This window comes from Mustela nigripes, chromosome 5 (genome assembly GCF_022355385.1).
Source record: "Mustela nigripes isolate SB6536 chromosome 5, MUSNIG.SB6536, whole genome shotgun sequence".
In the NCBI taxonomy this organism is placed as follows: Eukaryota; Metazoa; Chordata; class Mammalia; order Carnivora; family Mustelidae; genus Mustela; species Mustela nigripes.
Genome location: NC_081561.1, coordinates 45,313,283 through 45,335,418, shown reverse-complemented (window position 1 = coordinate 45,335,418; position 22,136 = coordinate 45,313,283). Strand labels below are relative to the sequence as shown.

Sequence of the window (22,136 nt, the reverse complement as noted above, 5' to 3'; positions counted from 1 at the left end):
CAGAGAGGCAGGCAGAGACAGAGAAGGAAGCAGGCTCCCTGCTGAGCAGAGAGCCCGATGTGGGATTCGATCCCCGGACCCGGAGATCATGACCTGAGCCGAAGGCAGAGGCTTAACCCACTGAGACACCCAGGCGCCCCTTTAATGCCAGTTTTAAAAAATAACGATTAACAGTTTTTCAGGGACCTGCTCTCTTGGTAGGGACATGTCATACCAAAAAATGCTCATTACCCATTCCTGTCATCAAATACTCTAAGATCCAAAGACATATATCAGTATTTTTTGACCATGCACTATATTATAGTTGTTATATTCATTTCAGAAGAAACAGTGATTCACACATTTAACTTGTTGGCTTCCTGAAGCTACCCTTAAGGTTCTGACACTACAAAAGATCACACACAGGTAGGCTATTCTCTTCCTTTACCTTCCTTTACATTCCTTTACATTCTCCAGCCTTACATATTCCTACAGACCTTTTTGCAAGAACCCACACAGAACTGTTCTCAGCTTTCAAGTTATCTTTTTCTCACTGTGAAATGTGATAGTGGATTGGCTTTGTAATTACTGAGATAATTATAGTAGAAGTTTATAACCACATAATTCTAACTTTACTGATTGGTCACCTTGCCTTTTCCTCTTTCTTTTTTTAATCTACATTTTTAGTTCATTATTTCCTTTATCATCCAATTTACTGAGCCTATCTTTTTTCCTGTTCCTTATTAGAAAAACTGAATCTTTGAGTTGAAAAGGAACTCAAAGATAAAGTGTCATCCAAGGTTGTACTGTCTTTCCAGAGATCCCACAAATCTAATTTCTCATGACAAAGAACTGAATAAATAGCAAGTATTTCAAGGTCCCTACTTCTACTCACTAATCTGACCAACAATTTCAACTACTTAATATGAAAATAAACTCTAAACACAATAGACCCAATGGAATAATAACAGGAAGTTTGCACTTTGGCTAGTATCGGTAAAAAGAAGGGTATTTTTTAATGAGCTGGGGTTCACAAACTACCAGAGAAGCAATAAGCTAAAAGTTTTACCTGAAACACTGTTAAGTAAACCAAGAGAGGTGTCCTTGAAAGTATTTGTGGTACAATATACACTAAAACAGTATTTAGACAGAAAATGAACTTAATTGATCTTGCCCATATGGTAAGCCATCAGAATGACACAAGGTAAGGGTAAAACAAACCACTGAAAAAGTTGTCCCCTGCATACCACCCTGGCCGAACGGGCAGCTGTCTCCTCCCAGCTACAAGCCAATTTATGCTTCCACCTTGATAGGAATAAACACCAGCACTACTGTAACATGTGTGTATATGTGTGTGTCCGTATCCCTCCCCTAATGCCATCTGCATGTATACAGACATGTGTTTATGTGTGCCTTTTTTGAGGCATATCATTAGCAGTTAAATTAGATAGACTCTTCTAGATTTAACACATAAAAAAGGATCAAATAGTATGGGATTTTTTTTTAAATAAGAAAATTAATTGAGGAGGGGTTAAGAAAACGAATTATAGTTAAATGTTATATTTTCAATTGCACTTTGTTTAACCAAACTGAGAGTCTATAAATATTACAATAGTCAGATGAGAGACCTTGTGACTGTTTCACAAAAATTCTTTTCTTATTTTCTTTCTCAATTAGGAGTATCTTCTATTCACCTGCTCAGGGCAGGCTTTCGACCCCCAGCAGCAAATGGAAAGGCAAAGTGTGGCAATGGGCCTTTTGAAATCAACAGAAAAGACTGTCACTACCAAATTTGCAGCTTTTCCCTTTGAATACAAACATACTATTTGAAGTAATTCATTTAGCTTTTTCTACAGGTACCTTGTGTAACCTTGTAACCTTGGTGATTTGTAATATGGCAGGCTGTTATCAGGCAGCTAAAATATTTTGCCTCAGTTCAATAAAGAGCAGCATTATTCTAAAGTTCATTCATATAGAAACATTTCAGAGGAGGTACTCTTCAAACCTCATTCGTGTCGATCAGTGTGTTGTTTTGCGGGGGGCAGGAAGAGGTTGGGTAGACAAACCTTCTGCCTCCTTACTTAGCCAACTCTTTTCTGATGCACAAGGGATTCTTGCATGTTTTGTCTGTCTTAAACTGATAAAAAGTGGATTAAGTAACCATCCATTACATTATAGCAACCGAGGCATGGTAGAGTCTGTGCTCGCCTAATTTCCCTCATCCTTTCAATATCAAGGCACACCTGCTGAACGTCCAATAGCAAGGGTCTATAAATTTCCTGCCTAAGGACTAGCACTGGCTATTAAGGGCCCGCTTTTGGGCCCCAAGTGACAAGAATGATACATCAAGAAATAATGCTGCCGAGGAGCTACTTTCAACCAATAACTAATAGGATTCGGTGTGAAATCAAATTTGGATGAAGGAGCTAGAGCTAGAGCTAGAGCTCCTTCATCCCTCAGTGTGGATATAGTTTACGCTGGCTTCCAAAATTTCCTGGTGTGATTAAGCATCAGTTGCCTCAACTAATAATTTGCTTTAAAAAAACAAACCTTTTTTTTTTGGCTGCTTCCTTCATGTCTAACTTCCCCATTTCTTGAGAGCAGCTCCAAAATAAATTACTTGAACTCTAATATTTTTTCAAGGTCTATTTCTGGAGAAAATTGTAAGACATTATGCACACAACTATTGGTAAATAAGTTTGGACTTAACTTCACCCAAAAAGGAATACAGAGCAAATCCAAAATGCATATTTATTCTAACATACCATTAACAATGAAGATGTCAACAGAGCATAGGACAAACTAATAACTTGTGTTCTTTGTTTTTATTTCCATTTCTTAGGATTAATAGGTTTTTAAAAATAAACACTTTAAATAATAGTGTATATTATATAGGCATTTTAACTTACATAAAATTATAATTAGACTTACCAGCATTCAAACAAACAAAGAAAAATCCTAACTCTTTAGAGACTAAAAAAGTTGCTCTGGCATTTTAATCCATTTCAATGCTGACAATTATCTAGTAAAAGTAAGTTCCTATGTTCAAATCCTCATCTCAGGATCTGCTTTTATGGGAACCCAAACTAAAACATCCCAAGAGATTGCTATTATACTCGGACCCGTTCTATTTTCCCTTAGTCCAAGTTATTTTAGTTGCAATTGGAGCTATCTTAAATAATTATCAGAAAAGTGTGTATCTTGGACAAATTCTGGAGTGTCTCAAGGAAACAAGGACAGCTGGGCCCCTTGACATTCTCAGAAAGGAAATTCAGGAACTTATCTCTCATATTGGCCTCACTCTGTACATCTGTTTTGCTCTGTCGGAAGATTAGACATACAATTCCAGAGTTTACATTTCCTTTGTACTAGGAACCAGTCCAAACTTGTTGGCTTTTTCCCAGTTTTAATGCCAATTTCTTACCAGAAAGAGTTAGGTAGCCACTCTTATCCATTTGGTTGCAGCCAGGTGAACAAGGGTCTGTAACACAGAGCACTAAGAAAGGGACTGGGGTTTTAAGAGAACAGGGGTCAAAACAATTTTAGAGAAGATTCCAAAACATCAATATATTATTTGGTATTAGGGACTAGAAAGCAAATTACATCTAAGAAAGTTGTACTTGTTTTTTCATTTCTAATTGTGAGTGGTCAAAATGAGCTACTAATGCTAAACATTAGATGCATCAGAGACTTTATTCTCTCCTATTCACTCACTGTGAATCTTAAACTGACTAATGTTGTAAAAGTTTGATACATATATAGAAAGAGAGTTTATATCTCTTTGTTAATATACTGCTTAGACACTGTTAGTAAGTTTTTATACTGTTAACATAAATCATACACTCTAACACACTATTAAGATAAATTTCAAAAACCATTGGTAACATAAGGAGTAATTGTCTAACATGATGAAATTTTTAAAATATAAGATAAAATGAATATTCATGGGTCATCCAACCAAAATCTCCATTTCCAAGGACATATCAATCTATATCCTTTGAGGAAAACAATAATTTTTTTTCCTTTCGTCATAACTTTCCTTTTTTTAAAAAAAGATTTTATTTATTTATTTGACAGAGAGAGAGAGATCACAAGTAGGCAGAGAGGCAGCAGAGAGAGGGGGAAGCAGGCTCCCTGCTGAGCAGAGAGCCTGATGTGGGGCTCGATTCCAAATCCTGAGATCATGACCCGAGCCAAAGGCAGAGGCTTAACCTACTGAGCCACCCAGGAGCCCCATTTTTCTCACAACTTTCTATAGGAGGTTCTAAATACCCCCATGGGAACACATTTTGGTACTTCACAATGCTATATCACTTGATAGAATCTAAATCCATTTTTATTCCTGTCCAAATGCAAACAGAAATTGTCCACTGCATCTCTAAACCCCACAACGTTATCATTTTCCTTCAGGGAGTTGCTTTCTTGCCCATATAAACACACTCCCCCAAGAATTACCTTGTCAGATGCCAGCATTGTTCTAGTCTGTCAGTCTGGATCATTGTTAAATCTTCCTTTTGGTTATTAGTGTTGACATGATGAGTACCTACGTGTTTACAAAATGATAGTGGTTTGGTACCTATGCTTTAGGGATTAATGTAAAGTCACCAGGCACTTACGCCCTTGGGCAATTTCAAAAACTTTATGTCACATTTCAGGGTGATAGCAATGCTGGCAGTTACTAGGCCATTGAAGATCAAGAGATAATAAATGGGCTATCACTGTGGATGTAGATGTAGGTCTCCACTGTTCGTCTACCAGTATACCTTTCTCACCCAGGGTAAGGTTGTCAATTCTGCACAATATATTGTTTCAGTATAACATGCTTTTTTCTTGAAAAAATAGGAAAGGCATATAACCTATTATCTAAAACTATAAGGCCTTTTTAAATGAAATATTTAATGTGTACACTAGACCCTACTGTTTTGTGATACTAGAACCTACGCTGCAACTCAAGACTGTGCAACTGTTCAAGTTTTAATAGCCATCACTACTGCTCATAAGCAGCAAATACCTTCCATCTTTATTGGTAGAACACTATACTTGTCAGATTCAGTAAACACCAAGGCCTCTAAGATGGCTAGCTAGTTGTCTTCTCAATAATAATAAGAAAAGCATATTCATATTTCTTCAAGGATCATGTTCTAAATTATGAGGAAAAGGCAAACATTTCATAAAGTTACACATAATTTTATTTTGTTTTTAAAAAGATTTTATTTATTTATTTATTTATTTATTTATTTGACACAGAGAGAGAGACATCACCAGTAGGCAGAGAGGCAGGCAGAGAGAGAGGGGGAAGCAGGCTCCTGCTGAGCAGAGAGCCCGATGCGGGACTCGATCCCAGGACCTGAGATCATGACCTGGGCTGAAGACAGAGGCTTAACCCACTGAGCCACCCAGGCACCAAAGTTATACATAATTTAAAAGCACAGTATAAACCCATATCATGCTTAATAATTCTAAGGTAGTCATTTCCTTTTGGGAGGGTGAATATTGTAAGGCAGTTCACATACTTAAACATTATGATCTTTTCCTATATTTCATGCATTTAAGCACTATACAGTCATCCTATTTGCATTCTATCTTCCAACATTTAAACACAATAATGAGCAAAGTTAAAGCTTTTCATCAAATGATTCTAAAACAACTGGGTATCGAAATCTTAAAAGAAAAGGAAGCACTGTGACCCTACTTGACATGAACTAGAAAAACCACTTCTATTTCTACTTAGAGGTTAAAACCATAAAGCTTCTAGAGAAAATATTGAGATCTTTGGTACCTTGAGGTAGGCAAAAGTTTCTTTGAGGGAATACAAACAACACTAAGCATAAAGAAAAAAATAATATTGGACTTCAGGAAAAATTAATAACTTCTTCCTTTCCAAAGACACTTCATAAAATTAAAAGCTAAACCATATACTGGGAGAAAATATTTGCAGTACATATATCTAACAAAGGATGAAAATCCAGAACATATCAATAACTCCCACAACAATAAAAAGATCAATAATCCAAATAAAATTTGTCAACATTCCAATGAATTATTTCAAATAAGAGAATACTTACAAATGGTCAAAAAGTACATGAAAATATGCTCAGCATCATCAATCATCAAGGAAATGCGAACGAACACCAAGGTTAAGTTAGCACTTGAAACCACTAGAATAACTGTTGTTAAAAAGACAGAACTTCAAATGTTGGCCAGGAAGTGGAACAGCTAGAGTCTTCATACATCACTGATGGAAGGTGAAATATTTCAATAGATTTAAAGCAATATTTGGCAATACCTTATAAAATAAGGCTAACTACACATAGACATTCTAAGACCGTGAAATCCCACTCCAAGTAAAGAGAACATTTGTTCAACAAAATAGTGCACAGGAACATTCGTAGCAGCTTATTTATAATACAGTAACACCAAAAATAGCCCAAATGTCCATCCACAAGGGATTGGATAAACAAATTATGACATACTTATACAATGGAACACTACTCAGCAAGAAAAAAAAAATTATTGATAAGTGCAAAAACACTTATGGATGACTTCAAAAATAACACTGATCTTAAGAAGGAAGTGTACGCAGTCTATTATTCCATTTACATAAAGTTGAAGAAGAGTCAAAGTAATCTAAAACAGTAGAAAACACGATAGTGGCCGGCAAAGGAAATGAAGATTAATGGGAAGGGGTCGTAAGGAAAGTCTCTGGGCTGAGGGAAAGAAATGTTCTCCACTATGCCAAGAGTATTACTTACACAAGATTATATAATTATCAAAAGTCATCAAATTGTATACCTAAAAACCATATTTCACTGTTTATAAAATTTGCCTCAATATCTTTAAAGTAAGCAAACCAGGCAAAGTGGAGTAGAGATAAGAATCTTTACTGATTTCTGCCATTGGATATGTACTAAATGTACCCTTGCATAGGATTCATGAGATGATTGGTTGAGCTATGATATAGCCAATAAGAGCCTGCCTGTTTGATAAATTAGGAAATACAGGTTCAAGAGATTTAGAAATTTGCTCACAGTCACAAAGCAAAGAGATAGCAGATCTGGGACTCAAACACTAGTATTTTGACTTCACTTGATGTGTTCTTTCTGCTATAATAGTACTCAAACCTGTTTTACCACATTCCAGACTAAGAAATAACCATACACACACACACACACACACACACACACACACACACACACACACAATAAATGTTTCAAAAGGAATGTTTAACCTTGAAATGTATAATTAAAATTTTGCATAAGCACATGTTTTCTTTCAGGACCAACATAGTATTTCCTCCGGTCCTAAAATGAACTCATGTATCTTTTCACATTATAATGTTACTCAGTGTGGAAAAATGCTCATAGTACAAGTTTTAAGGGAAGTATCATAGATTTGGCACCCATCTTATGCTCATGGTGCATCACAGCTTCACTGATTAGAACGAAAGTGGTAAATTCCTCTATTGATGGTAGAATCACATATTCAAGGGGGAAAGTATATCTAGAAAGGGGCAATGGTCAACAAAGTTGTATATGCCAGCAAGTCAATAAGAACAGTCAAACGAAACATCAGGTGCATGCAATGGATTTGGGTAAGGAAAGACTCAAGTTCAAAGACAGTCTGGGGAAAAGAGTAGGGATTAAACTGACAATTTTTTGATATGAGATATAGTTTTGTATTAGGATGGTCCAGGTAAAGCTAAGAAAAGGAGCAAGGTGGAAGCAGAGGGAATGGGAAACAGAGATGATGGAGCAGTCTAGGAATCACATTGTAATTTAAAGTAAGCAAAAGAAACAATAATACTTGGCTGTCATTGTCTTGTTAGCCTAGAACTATTCGTGTATTTTACACATGAGGAAAAGAGGCATATAGAGGTGAAAGTAACTCACCCAACATAATACAGAGCTTTAATTATAAGAATAAAATTGGAACTTGGGGAGTCTAGTTCCAGCACCTATGCTGTTAACCACTACCCTTAAATGCCTCTCTCTCCCCCACATATATTAAACCGTACAAAATTGCTATTTTTAGGTGAAAATATTTGAATATTTTTTATTTTTTATAGTTTGACAAATTACTCCTAGTTCTTGTCCTCTATGAAGCTGAAATTTCTCAAAGAGTTTTCCAACCTCATTCTCTCATAGCCTTACTATTCACTCCTCAGGTTGAAGAAATTTGAGATTTTCTTCATCACCTCTGTTGATTTGTTCTTCTTTGCCAAATCCATTAGAAGAAATGTATATAGCAGCAATGTCCACAATAGCCAAAATATGGAAAGAGCCCAGATATCCATAGACGGATGAATGGATAGGGAAGATGTGGTGTGTGTATACTTCTGCCTTTCAAAAGGCACTTAAGAAAATTAAAATTATATATATATATATACTATGTAAAATAAAATTTACATATATGAATATATAAAATATATAATATATATAAGTATATTTTAAAAAGTAGTGCAGTGGAATATTATTCAGCCATCAAAAATGCAATTTTGTGATTTGCAATGACATGGATGGAACTAGAGTGTATTACTGCTAAGCAAAATAGGCCAGTCAGAGAAGAAAAATACCATATGATTTTACTCATATGGGGAATTTAAGAAACAAAACAGATGAACATAGGGTAAGGGAAGGAAAAATAAAATAAGATAAAAACAGAGGGGAAGTAAACCATAAGAGACTTGTAACTATGGGGAACAAGCTGAGGGCTGCTGGAGAGGAGAGGGATGGGGGATGGGGTAACTAGGTGACAGGCATTAAGAAGGGCATGTGATGTTATGAGCTCTGGGTGTTACATGCACCTGACAAATCACTAAATTCTACTCCTGAAACTAATAATGCACTATATATTAATTAAAATTAAATATTAAAAAAAAGAAATGTATAATCTTTGTTTTAATTGGCCTATCTGCAGCACTTGAAAATATTAACCAAATCCTTCATCATCCCAATACTCTATCTGACATTGAACTTACTTGATCTTTCCTACCTATATTCTAGGAAAGTCCTTTTAGTCAATTTTGCAGACTTTTCTTTTCTCTTCTTACATGCAGACATTCCTCAGGGTTTTATCCTAAATCTCCTGTCTGTTGTACTCCATATCCTCTCCCCCTAGGTGAGCTCTTCTAACTTCCAAAGTCAGTTATCACCTACATGCTAATGAAACCATTACAGGTAGCACATATCTTACTCCAAACCCTACACTTCAAGTGCGTTTTCACGTTTATGTATGTATATCCACCTGAACTCAGCATTAACCTCCTTTAATTTCTAGCTTAATAATTGATACCACCTTCAAACCAGTCCACTATTTCAAAGGAACAACCCAGACAACAGCCTTGACCACCCTTTATTTTTCAAACCCTCTATCCATTCTTAACCTTTATCTTTTACTTGCTAAATTTCTATTAGTTATGTCCATTTCATGTCTCTCATTATCTGAATTCAGGTCACCATAACTTCTCTCCCGGATTGCTGCTTTAGCTATCCAAAGACCTGCCTATGTCTTTTATCTGTTGATTCCATTCTCCAACACTGCAGCCACGCTATGCTTTAAATGAAACTCTGATGTCCTATCTGCCCTTTTAAAAACCTTTAAATGATTTACTATTGCTTTTCGCATTAATCCAAACTTAACACAGTAGTTTACAGGATATGTGTACTAAGCCACTACTATTCTCATTACACCCACTTTTTTTTTTCTTAGATTATTTTATTTTATTTATTTGACACAGAGAGAGAGATCACAAGTAGGCCGAGAGGCAGGCAGAGAGAGAGGGGGAAGCAGGCTCCCCACCAAGCAGAGAGCCCGATGCGAGGCTCGATCCCAGGACCCTGAGATCATGACCTGAGCTGAAAGCAGAGGCTTTAACGCACTGAGCCACCCAGGCGCCCCTACACCCACTTTTCTTGATGCTTTCTCTTTTACTGTATTTTCCAAACATACTTAATCTTTTGGATCTCTTGACCCAATTCCAAAGTTGGGGGGTGGGGTAGGGTGGGTGTAGGAGTTCCCTCCCACACAGCACAAGCAATTCTGACACTGTAACCAGAGATAATATCAGATACCACAGGTTAGGGGTTTAATCCTACAAGACAGCGCCCTCTCCACTTCAAACACCAACTGCAGGCCCAGGTTGTTACCCGTACTTCTGACTGACCAGTTATAGGCTGGGGATTCCAATCCTCCCTTCCTTGGACAGAAGATGCCAGTTGCAAATCTAGGTTGCTACCTGCACGTCTAACAAACTGGCTGTCAGCAGAAGTTTCATAGCCTCCTTGAGTTCAATTAATTTGCTAGAGCAGCTCACAGAACTCACAAAAATATCATAGTTGTTAGATTACCAGTTTATCCCAAAGGAGATAACTCAGGTAGAGCCACACAGAAGAGATGCACAGGGTAACGTACTGGGAAAGGTTGAGGAGCTTCCATGTTCTCCCTGAGCTCAGTGCTCTCCCAAATTTCCTTGAGTTCACCAACCAGGAAGCTCTTTAACCTAGTCCTTCAGAGTTTTTACGGAGACTGAATTACATGCTTAAATCAATGGCCACTGGCAATGGATTCCACAGCCCCCTTTCCCTTCCGGAAGGTCAGTGGGAGTGGAAGAGAAAGTTATAGCCATCTAATCACAGGGTTAGTTTCCTGACAACCAGCTCCCATCCTTAGTAAATTTGAAAAATCACTTCATTAACATAACAAAAGACCTTAATGGCTGTACTCAGGAAATTCCAAAAGTTTTAGGACCTCTGACAGGAACACAGAAGAAAAACCGAGTATGTATTTCTTATTATAAAACACAATATCCCATTTAACTTATACTTATTCAAATAAATGTTCTTTTTTCAGGCTTTGGAGGTGTTGTTTGCTATAGCCCTGTATACTTCTAGATCTTTCTTCCCCGAATCTTGGCCATATACCACTTATTTGTTAGACCTCAACTAACATGCCCCTTCCTACTGAAGACAACCATGACTTCTGTATGTTGGGTCCCCCCAAAATTGGGTACCCCAATAATGGGTCCATGATTAAAGGAGCGAGACTGATACAAAATGAAAGCCAAGCAAAGCTTTATTTCACGCCAAGCATCAGGAATCAGACCGACCATCAAACAGACTGGTCGGGGCCACCCCTACAGAGAGGATGACTCCTCCCTGCTTTCCAGACTAACTTTTATAGAGCAAAGGCCATGTGGTTGGGCCCGGCCACACACAGGTGGCCAATGAGATTGTAATACACACAGGAAACTCCACAGTGATGCTAGGTGACCAACTGAATTACAATTTACCCTAGTAGATATTTGAACCAGCCTATTACCTAGTTCAGAATTGGCACCCAAAATGTGCCCAAAGGGCAGGGCCCATATTTCTTGGTAGCTAGGAGACAGTATGCGCCCCCACTGTTGAATACCTCCACCTGGCCTGACCCACCCTTGAATGTGGCCTTTATTACCTGGGACTGGTTTCTGGGACTTGTTTTTAAGTAAGTTCCCCTGGGCAGGTGGCAGTCAATTTAAGTTTTACAGCAAAATGTCAGTTCAACCAGGGTGGGGCCGCACTGGCTGAATAGGCCCTTACACGTAGACTCCTTTAGGTGCCCTAGCCAGCACTCCTAAAGCATCATCTATTTACTTTATGATTGCATTTTGCAGATGCTATGGGAATTATTTAGTTGCCTATAACTCTTTTTTTTTTCTATTATTTATTCATGAGAGACAGAGAGAGAGGCAGAGGCAGAGGGAGAAGGAAGTTTCCGGTGGAGCAGAGAGCCCATTGCAGGGCTCAATCCCAGATCTGAGCCGAAGGCAGATGTTTAACAGACTGAGCCACCTAGGTGTCCTTATTTAATTGCCTAAAACTCTTGTTACCTCCCCAATCTAAAGTTAAGTCTCCAATGGCAATGTAGAGCACAGATAATAAAAAACAGTGAACCAAGTCTGCACTGTTTTTCATTCATTACCTATGTCCAGTATATGCTTAACACATACACACACACACACACTTATTCTACTCAAAGAAAACCATTTGGCTTACTGCAACTTATTTCAAACACTTAACACTTCCATCTAATTCCATTAAGTGGCCTTTAATTATAGCAATGCTTTATTCTACTTGATTTTCCTTATGTGGATATGATATAATTTCCAATCTTTCACCAATTTCAGAATACTAGCTTAAAGCACAGCCATCTATCATCCCAGTCCATTCCAAAACAGAATCATATAATAAAATGCCATCTGCCTCAGCACACCAAATGTTCTTTCATCTTCACACAATTCCTTAAGGGCCTCTTCTTCCACCAGCTCTTGGATGGATAAAAAAACAGTTTCTAGTTTTGGGTTTTTTTTTTGTTTTTTGTTTTTGTTTTTGTTTTGTTTTTGGTTGGGTTTTTTTTTTCCCTTCCAGAAAGAAAAACTTAAACTATCTGGAGACATGAATGGTACCTAATTCAACTTAACACTCACTTAAATTTCCCACTTAAGTAATATTTACAAGCCTAAAAACATATAAGAAACTTCTTCTATTATGTATTCATTCATCTACTATTTGCATTTTATAGTGTTCTTTCACACAATGAATGTATTGCTGCATGTGTATCAAATTCCTTAAATTTGCTGGAGAAGATTATTTTTTTTTTTTAAAGATTTTATTTATTTATTTGACAGAGAGAGATCACAAGCAGACAGAGGCAGGCAGAGAGAGAGAGAGGGAAGCAGGCTCCTGCTGAGCAGAGAGCCCGATGCGGGCCTCGATCTCAGGACCCTGAGATCATGACCTGAGCTGAAGGCAGCGGCTTAACCCACTGAGCCACCCAGGCGCCCTGGAGAAGATTATTTTAAAAGAAGCAATAAATTCTATAGTTACAGGTATTTAACTCCTCTAAAACTTATCTAAGCCATGTTCTTCGTATTCCCCTAAACCAGTAATACTCAATAGTGTTTAATGTTTGATAGTTGCTTTTTGACAGTCTTTTATATTATAATTGAACATCTATATAACCTCTGACTTACTGCTTAAAAAAACCAAATTGAGTATGCTACTCTCTAATCTGCCTCTTTATCTTCTCCCATATATAGGTGAAGCATTACCTACCTTTGGGATATAATGCAAGGACCTGAGCCTAAGTTCAATAAAAGAAGCTATTACTTTAGCCATCCCTCTATTGTCAAATTAACAAATTTCTTCTCCTTCAGCCTCTTTACTGAGTTTCTGTCACAGAGGCTCCTTTTTCTGAGTTGTAGCCAGGGCCCATCATTTTCTGACACACAATTCTATAAACCTGCTAAAAATATCTACACTCTAGAGAAAACACATTCATTCTGCTTTTTCTATTAGAAGAGTAAAATCTAATCTTTAATATTTTAAAGGAAATAGGCATCAATTGTGCCATTTCTGATAACAGTGTAATAATACCAACCATTCCGTTTCAAAGTTATTAAATCCTAAAACCGCAGAACCTACAGATAACATTTTAATCAAGCCATGTTGCTGAGCTATCTGCTTCTGACCACATGTGAAATTTGCCCACTTCCAAATTTTAAACAAAACCAACACTGCCTCAAGACACAAAGAGAGGACCTAAAGCTGCCCTTCCCTAGAAGAATTCGGCAAATATAAGTAATTTCCTAATAAACACGGAAAGAAAAATGCCTCAGCAAATCACACAAAGTTCTCCAATCACTTTTTGGGATACAAAAAGAAAAAAAAAAGTGGAAAATGTTCTCTTATCCCTTGCCACCTCATCACCAAACTCCCTCAGAGTTTGACAATAGAGGACATTCGGAAAATTTAGGCTATCTGAATAATCTTTAACCCAATTCTGTACTTGGGAAAATTTCCCCACTTATAAATTCACCAACCTTTTATATGCTATAATTATGTAACAATATTGTGAAGTAATTTCATCCAATACTTGCATTCAGGAACCTATTTCGGAAATTAATGGCAACAACCACGCTGAACTCCTAGGCATACTTTGCATATTAATATTGGCCCTTCTTTTAAAGCCTCACTAAAACTATGTCTCTTTCACCAGAAACAGTACCCTGCAATGGTTACATGTGATCTCTGGGCAAGACAGCCTGGGGTTCAGATTTACAATTTATTTGTTGTGTGACTTGAGATAAATGGACTTCCCTAATTTTTCATTTTTCCCATTTGTAAAACAAGGATGATGGTAATAACTATCACACAGGGTTGATGGATGAGTTAATTGTGGTAATGCATGCAAAACCTCTAGTAAGGCATCTGACAAAAGAGTAATCTCCCAATAAATGTTGACAGCAATGACAACAATGAAGAAGAATCTATGGAAACCATGACCAACAAGAATCATGAATCCCCATGATATCATTGGTCTGTAAAACCTAGCAGATCTTCCCATGCACTGCTATTTGTAGCTTATGTATATACTGAATCTCCCACAGATTATTCAGAAAACAACACACTAAACATCTACTACCTCTTTAAATACCAACAGCACATGTTGCAGACAAATGGTACCAACACACATCAAAGTGCATGTGTGATTACATAGTTCAATGTAGTAGAATCCTAATCCGATCCCAAACTGTAGCTAAACTATCAGGGTATCTATAGTAAACAGCCTAAAAATTTGTCATTCTGGTGTTCTCAAATGTTCCTTACCTCACTACTGCAAGATCTGCTTGGAAATAGTGTGCAAGAGACAAAGGAGGATATGCTACAAATGACTTATTTCCCAAAGTAGTTAATAATAGTTGAGCAACAGGATGCTTGGCTATGCCTTCTCAAGTTTTTACCAAATAAAAGATGCAATCATGTTCATTAACAAAATATAAAATATTGAGAACATGAAGACATCATACAGCATAGGTATTTGCTAACAATTTGGCAAATCGGTTATCAACTTGTATGCCATTATTTTAAATAAATCAATTTCCATATCACACTTATTTTATTAAATTAACCATTTTTGTGAGAAAAAGAATCATATTTCAGTCTCTGAATTTATTAAATCTTTCACTGTTTACAGCTTTTAAAAATAAACTGTTATCAGAATATAATTCCAATTAAGACACATCTCTTATATATTCAGACAAAAAAGAAAAAGATCAAATCAGGTGTCAAACAAATGAGGTTATAAGAAAAGTGGGCAATACTATAGAATTATTTCCAAGGGTTTCCAAAAACTACATCTAAAACTTCTTTCCCTTCAGCTGCTATGGAAACAAAGAGCTTCAATCTAGATTGTATACTTAAACTGAAAAACTAAGAATAATGACCAGACATCACTTTGATCTCAGTTTCAGAAACTGTCTCAAAGCATCTTTGAAATAAGATATTGCGCCCGTTATCCAGATGGGTTTATCCTGCTCATTCTCATTCATATATAACCAGTTAATGAAATATGAATGTACAATGCCTAACACGCATTTATAAGAAAAAAAAAAATATTAAGATTTATTTATTTATTTAAGAGAGAGAGAATTAGAGAGAGAAAGAGCACGCTCCAGAGCCAGGTAAGGAAGGGGAGGGGCAGAGGGAGAGAGAGGTTTTTTAAATTTTTTTAATATATTTTTTTAAGATTTTATTTATTTATTTGAGAGAGAGAGAAAGAGTGAGAGAGAGCATGAGATGGGAGAAGGTCAGAGGGAGAAGCAGACTCCCCATAGAGCTGGGAGCCCGATGCGGGACTCGATCCTGGTACTTCAGGATCATGACCTGAGCTGAAGGCAGTCACTTAACCAACTGAGCCACCCAGGCACCCAAGGAATGAGAATATTAAGCAAACTTTGCACTGAGCTCAGAGCCCAATCCAGGCTTGATCTCATCAACCTGAGCTGAAACCAAGAGTCCAACGTACTTTATTATGTCACCCAAGTGCCTCTCACAGGAAAATTTTTAAAGAAATAAATTACAGGGGCTCCTGGGTGGCTCAGTGGGTTAAGCCTCTGCCTTCGGCTCAGGTCATGGTCTCGGGTCTTGGAATCGAGCCCCGCATCGGGCTCTCTGTTCGGCAGGGAGCCTGCTTCACCCTCTCTCTCTGCCTGCCTCTCTGCCTGCTTGCGATCTCTCTCTCCTCTCTCTCTCTCTCTGTTAAATAAATAAATAAAATCTTAAAAAATAAAAAGAAAGAAAGAAAAAAGAAAGAAATTACAATACACAAATAAGTAGGGACTGAATATTACATATGAAATAAACATAGAAAACACTGTGAAGTCTGGGCTCCCACTTCTTTATTCATGTCAACCCACTCTAGGCTTTTCCTTCATTATAATCTCAATGATGCACATAGGCACATTCCTCCATAGCCATGCAAAAATTATCAACCTTGTTCTTTGTTATTTTTTTCCAATACTACCTGCAAGAACCAGGGAAGGAGGCTACTTGGTAACACCTGTTCTGCAGACACAAATATAAAGCACCAGGGTCCTAGAACGGAGCCTGGATGTCCAAAACAGCACACAATCTCAAAAATTTTGAGCCTCTCCTTGTAAATAAGTTTCAAGGCCCATCCAGTACCTGCCCTAACTCCCACATACCTTGCTAGCTCCATAGTCCTTAGGCTCAACAAAGACAAGGCAGATTTCTGACCAAATCCCTGCCTTCTCCTTGGGCTGCTCTTTTGAGAATAAACCTTTACTGCTTTAAACCTGGTGACTTAGAGATTGCCTTACTGTGCATCAGACACACAGATCTGACTTCTGGGTTTGGTAACAAAAGGAAGAAAAAAGAAAGCTGGCTGGCGAGGTATCACAAGACCCAAGAACGAGATGGGAGTCATTTCCTTAATTTTTCTTGAGCTGCAGATGCATCAAAGTGAGTACGAGAAAAGCTGGCAAACCAGAAAAGTCAACAGAAGCAGACAGAAAGGAGGAAAAAAAGCCTTAAGAGAAGCCTGCTAGCCAAAGGACTAGAAAGAGAGCAACCTAGCGAGATAGAAAACTTTTAGACAAACATCCTTCTCTAGCCAAATAATACAGAAAGAAAAAAGAAAACAAAACAGCATCTCGTGCTCACCTCTGTCAAAAAAGGTTAAATAGAGGAGCCTAGACTTCTAACCTCACCCAAATGTAAAGAGACATATTTTTCCTCTCTGGCTGGAATCAGAAAAGACTAGATGAGGAACAGGGACTTCATTTCCACCCACAGTAAGTATGTGTCCTGAAGTGGAGGCCATGGAGAAACCTTGGCCTTCCATCTTACAAAGAGTAACAAGACGCCCTTCTCCCTCCAAGCCAGGGTGGTATCGGAGGTCTCATTCTGCTGGAATTTTCATCATGCTCCAACAGGAGTGAAGCCTCCCCAACCCTACTGGTGACCCTGGAGTCCCAAGTAGGAAGCAGGAACAGAGTGCACCTCCCCCTTTCTGGCCAGAATGGTGTCAATGGGTCCCTAGTGGGGAACATGGACTTTCACCTCCACCTGCAGGTGTTAAGGTAATGTCCCCTCTCCTGCTGCTGGCATGGTGTTAGAGGAGGCTTGCCCAAAGAGAATATTAAAAAGTGTGACACAGTCAAACTTTGACTTTGAATGAATCACTCTGGCAAGCATAGCTGGGGAGGGGAGAAGACAGATAAAGGATGGTGAGGACAAGAAACAAAGAGGAAATCAAGAATATGGTAGTGCCTAAAAGCCAAGGGGAAAGCCAAGAAACTGGAAAAAGGCCAACCGTGGAAACTGCAGCCAAGAGACCTGATGAGAGGTCAGAAAGATTTTATTGGATTTGGCAATTCGGAGACGACTCTATCTCGTGGTCACTGGTTTTAGGACAATGAAGAAGACAGAAGCCAGAATGAAGAGCTTTGAAGAGGTTAACTGAGAAAGTGAGGCAGCTAAGTAAAGCCTAATATTACTGGAAACTTGAAGGAAACAAGGAGTATGGAGAGAGAAAATTTGGGTTACTTTTGGCAAGTGAAAAAAAATATTTTTTTTTAAGTTATTCAAATTGGATCAATTACAGGCTACTACTATAAAGGAGCGGAGAGGGAGTTGGAGATACTGCAGAAGGGACAGAACTATGGAATGAGTCTGGAGGACACGATAAGCATTAGGATCTAGGATACTGGTGCACAAGTCAGCCTAGAACAAAAAAGAAACATAGCACATTCTGGGAATGAAGGAGAATAAGAAGGACTATGCAGGTCTTTAGATGAGGGGAGGTTGAAAAATATCAGAAGAGATATATTCATTTCCTACTAAAACAGAGGATGAAATCAGCTGCCAAGAGTGAAGGATGTGTGGGTTTATGAGGAGGCCTGAGGAGATTTGGAATTACCCTGGAAAGACATGGATGGGACAAGGGCTAATTAAGCTCAAGTAAAACACTGAAAGTGAGCATTGGGAACATAACAGAACACGATGTTTTAAAAACCCTGATTGGAATAATTTTTCATAAGACAATTTATTTCATAATTTGGTCTGTAAGTTCAAAACTCACTCAGCAATGATCCAAAGAGTAAAGGCAGTACTCATTTTCTTACAAAGCCAAGCTTCAAGTTGAGGTCAAGTCCACAAGACCATTAAAATGTTAAAGAAAATCTTAAAAGCATCATTTTATATTTGTGTAATTTGTTTATGTTATATTTGTATACAAGATCTATACTACACATGTTTGTATAAAATACTGCTTATATTATCACAAACAGAATTTTTTAAACTTAAAATAACCATGGGGTGGTAGATACAACTTTTTCTGTTTTACAGATGAAGAAACGGAGAATCAGAGAAGAGATAAATGACATATCCCATATTTCATGGTAGACACAAGTGTCAACACTCTGTCCGAAGTGTTTTGTTTGCTAAAGCAAAGTTTCTGCACTATATCATAATTATGTCTCAACTGAAAATCAAAAATACCTTGAAATTTATTTTTTCACTAATTTTTTTTTTTATTTAAGAAACAAACCAGATTATCCCAAATGTACAGGGAGAAAAAATGGGTTACACTAATCAAAAGGAAAGTCACGTGAATACTATTTTTTTTATCAGATGCTAGTTTTAAACATTATACCAATGCCTTTCTTTAATGTAAGAACTCTCTATTCTTTGTGGAAAGAATTTTGAGGAATACAACCTAATTAAATAATGATCCTTACTGAGAATCTACATGTAGTTAAGTCACCACCAGTCAGCGTTTGTGATAAATATTATTTCCTGTTTCTCTCATAGCTTTAAAAAAGTTTTTCTATACCTGCAAACACAAAAGCCAATCCTAGATGGAAGGCCATGCTCTTCACCTAAATTTTAAAATACCACCTAATGTTAAAAAAAAAATTAATTAACTATTGGGATATTTGGCAATATTTGACTTCCTTATTTGATCAGTCAACCAAAACAATGATGAATCTACCAATATTTGTGAAGAAGTCAGGTTAGGAAATCTTGCAGACTGGAGAACTTTATAATTCTAATTAAGACTGGGACTATAAAGAAACCCAAACATCATTTAGTCCAACTCCTTAATTTCAGAGACAAGGCCTAGGGCCTGGGGGAAGGAAGTTTATCAACATTCTGTTTAGGCAAAAGTGGAATTAAAATCCAGGTATCTGGATTCAGTTTAGTGCACTTCCCAGAAGCAGTGTAGATATAAATAACCTCATCTAATTTCATCTGGCAAGCAAATTCAGAGGCTGAGTGGAACTTTAAGGATCATGCTGAGTTTGCTGTTTTATCATATTCAAAAGCACCTTCCATAACAAATGGATAATTAAACAATATTATAATCACAGGAGGAAAATTATTTTAATTAATCAAATATATTATAAGCACTCTTCAAACCATATTATTCAAGATCTTTTCTAAGCAACAATCAAATACATAAAATGTATGGGTTCTCCCATTAGCTTTCACAGACTCATACCTAATGAAAACACATAGCAGAAACAAGTGAAATAAAACAAATTATAATAAAAATAACAAAATAATCAAGAAACTAGTATGTTTAACCCCATGGCCTTACAAAGTAGTTGCAATCGAGCACTGACTTGCATTTATCACCAATCAAAAATGCAAAATAAATCACTGTGAAAGCTCATTGCTTTACATCACTGACCTTTTATATATATATATATATATATATATATATATATATATATGCTTCCAGAAAATCATTCTGAAGAACTGAATCATCTGGATCATTTTTATTGCTCACTCAGTCTTGAGACTGTCTGCACAGTACTGACTGAAATGTACTTCAGTGTGCACCTTCTCTCCAAATGAATATCTATGTCAGGTTTATTTATAGCCACTGCCTTCAATCAGTGCATTTCCAGGTAAGAGAAATAAAATCATCTCAACATATTCTCCTATAGAGATCTGAAACAAAATCTGGAAATTTTGGCAAATGGCCTTTGAAAAAACAATGAAAGATCTACAATGTAAAATGTACGTTAAGATTTATTAGAGATTCCAAAGGACACTCACCTTATACTCTTTAGTAAGTACATACAAAGAACTTAAGGTAGAAATAAAGAATTAATGTAAAACTTATGCATTTTTTGCATATATTTTTATATACTCCATGATTATAATCATCACCTCCTCTGTTCTCTTTTCCTCATTATGATTTCTCTGAAATTTGAACACCTCTCTTTGTTTCTTAGATGTTTTTCTATTTAGGAGCTTTTGCCTCCTAATTCTTTACAAAAGCAGGACATGCTTCCCCCTACTGGGAAAAAATTAAATTACAAGGTACATTCAAACATGTTCCTAAGTATCAAGAAATCAAGTTTCTGGGAATGATAGAATGTTAAAGAATCAAAGGCACAGCCTTTTCTGACTGTTTCATCCACCACAGAAATACTTAGACACTCTGCTAAGAGTTTCTCATATGCATTTCTTTAGTGTGGTGGTTTTGAAACATATACCAACTCCACTAACTTCCCATCAATGACTGATGAATTGAGCCTACTGTCCCAAAGAGAACTCCAATTAGCAGATCAGAGAAAATAATCAATTCGTAACTTTTTTTTTCATTTTAAAGACATTATTAGCGTAATAAAGATGCTTCTGTAAGATATATTGAAATAAAAGATTTCAGAAAGCTTAATTGCATTTTAAATCATTTTGAACAACCTTAAGCATTTATTAACTCATTAATTGTCAATATTCCTATTACTTTTATGCATTTATCCTTATTTTCAATAAAGTAGAGGGAGAACTTCATTTTTAAATTGACTTTACTTTTCAACTTAATTTCTATTATTTTCATTCAGTAACCACGATAGTAGTCGGCATAATTGCTTTTCACCTTACCAGATCCTCTGGAAAGCCAACCTGCTCCTTGCAGCAGTTTAGCCATTTCACATGTTCAAGATTTTGATTATAAATCTTAATTGTTTAGTACGCAAAAAGAAAAAAGATAACTTGGATTTCATTGTGCTATAAATACTCTATAAATGAAAATTTTAAACAAACCAAGTGGTTATTTGAATTCTACATGGAGGATTACAATTTTTCCTTCCATGTACAACTAGGTCTCAAAAAAGAAAACATTTCTTTTAATACAGAAGGGCCAAGGAAGAGGAAGTTGTCACTTTTAGTTTTGGTATAGGTAAGTCCATAACAACCTAAGCTACAAAACTGCATTGTAGTCAATTTGATGATAAAGCAATTCATTATTAATGAAAGATTCATCAAAAAAATCTGGAGTTGTTTTTAAAAAGGCATGTGTAGATAACTACACATATTGTATCTTTACCAGATAGATGGCATTATTTCAAGATGAATAGAGTAACTAATATTTCTGTCATACAGAAGTTTGTGTGTGTGTGTTTAAACAATCTTTCAAAGCAACGCAAAATATGATATACATGTTCCTCTGGGAATGAAATCTCCTTTAACATTACAGGAACACAAAAGAAAATGCACACTTGGTAAAACAGTTGATCACTTGTGAAGTGTTCTCAGGGGCCAGTATCTCTCAGAGTACCCAATCATCACACTTGAAATAAATTGATAAGCACTTTGGCCTTTGCCACATTCACAAACATTTAAGAACATGCATAGTTTTAATCTAGGTTAATTCTAAGACTTTCCATAGGAACGGCTGTAATTAGATAAAGGGTATCACAATCACTTCCGAAATGCAGCAAAAAGAAAAAAAGAAAAGAAAAGAAAAAGAAAAAAGAAAGAAAGAAAGAAAGAAAGAAAGAAAGAAAGAAAGAAAGAAAGAAA

At 36.7% G+C, this 22,136-nt stretch overlaps 1 protein-coding gene across 2 annotated transcripts in view; it reads right to left on the bottom strand.

Annotated features, from left to right (window-relative positions):
• KHDRBS2 (KH RNA binding domain containing, signal transduction associated 2) overlaps window positions 1–22,136 on the bottom strand; it is a 573,828-nt gene that overhangs the window by 550,952 nt on the left and 740 nt on the right. The window lies entirely within an intron of this gene.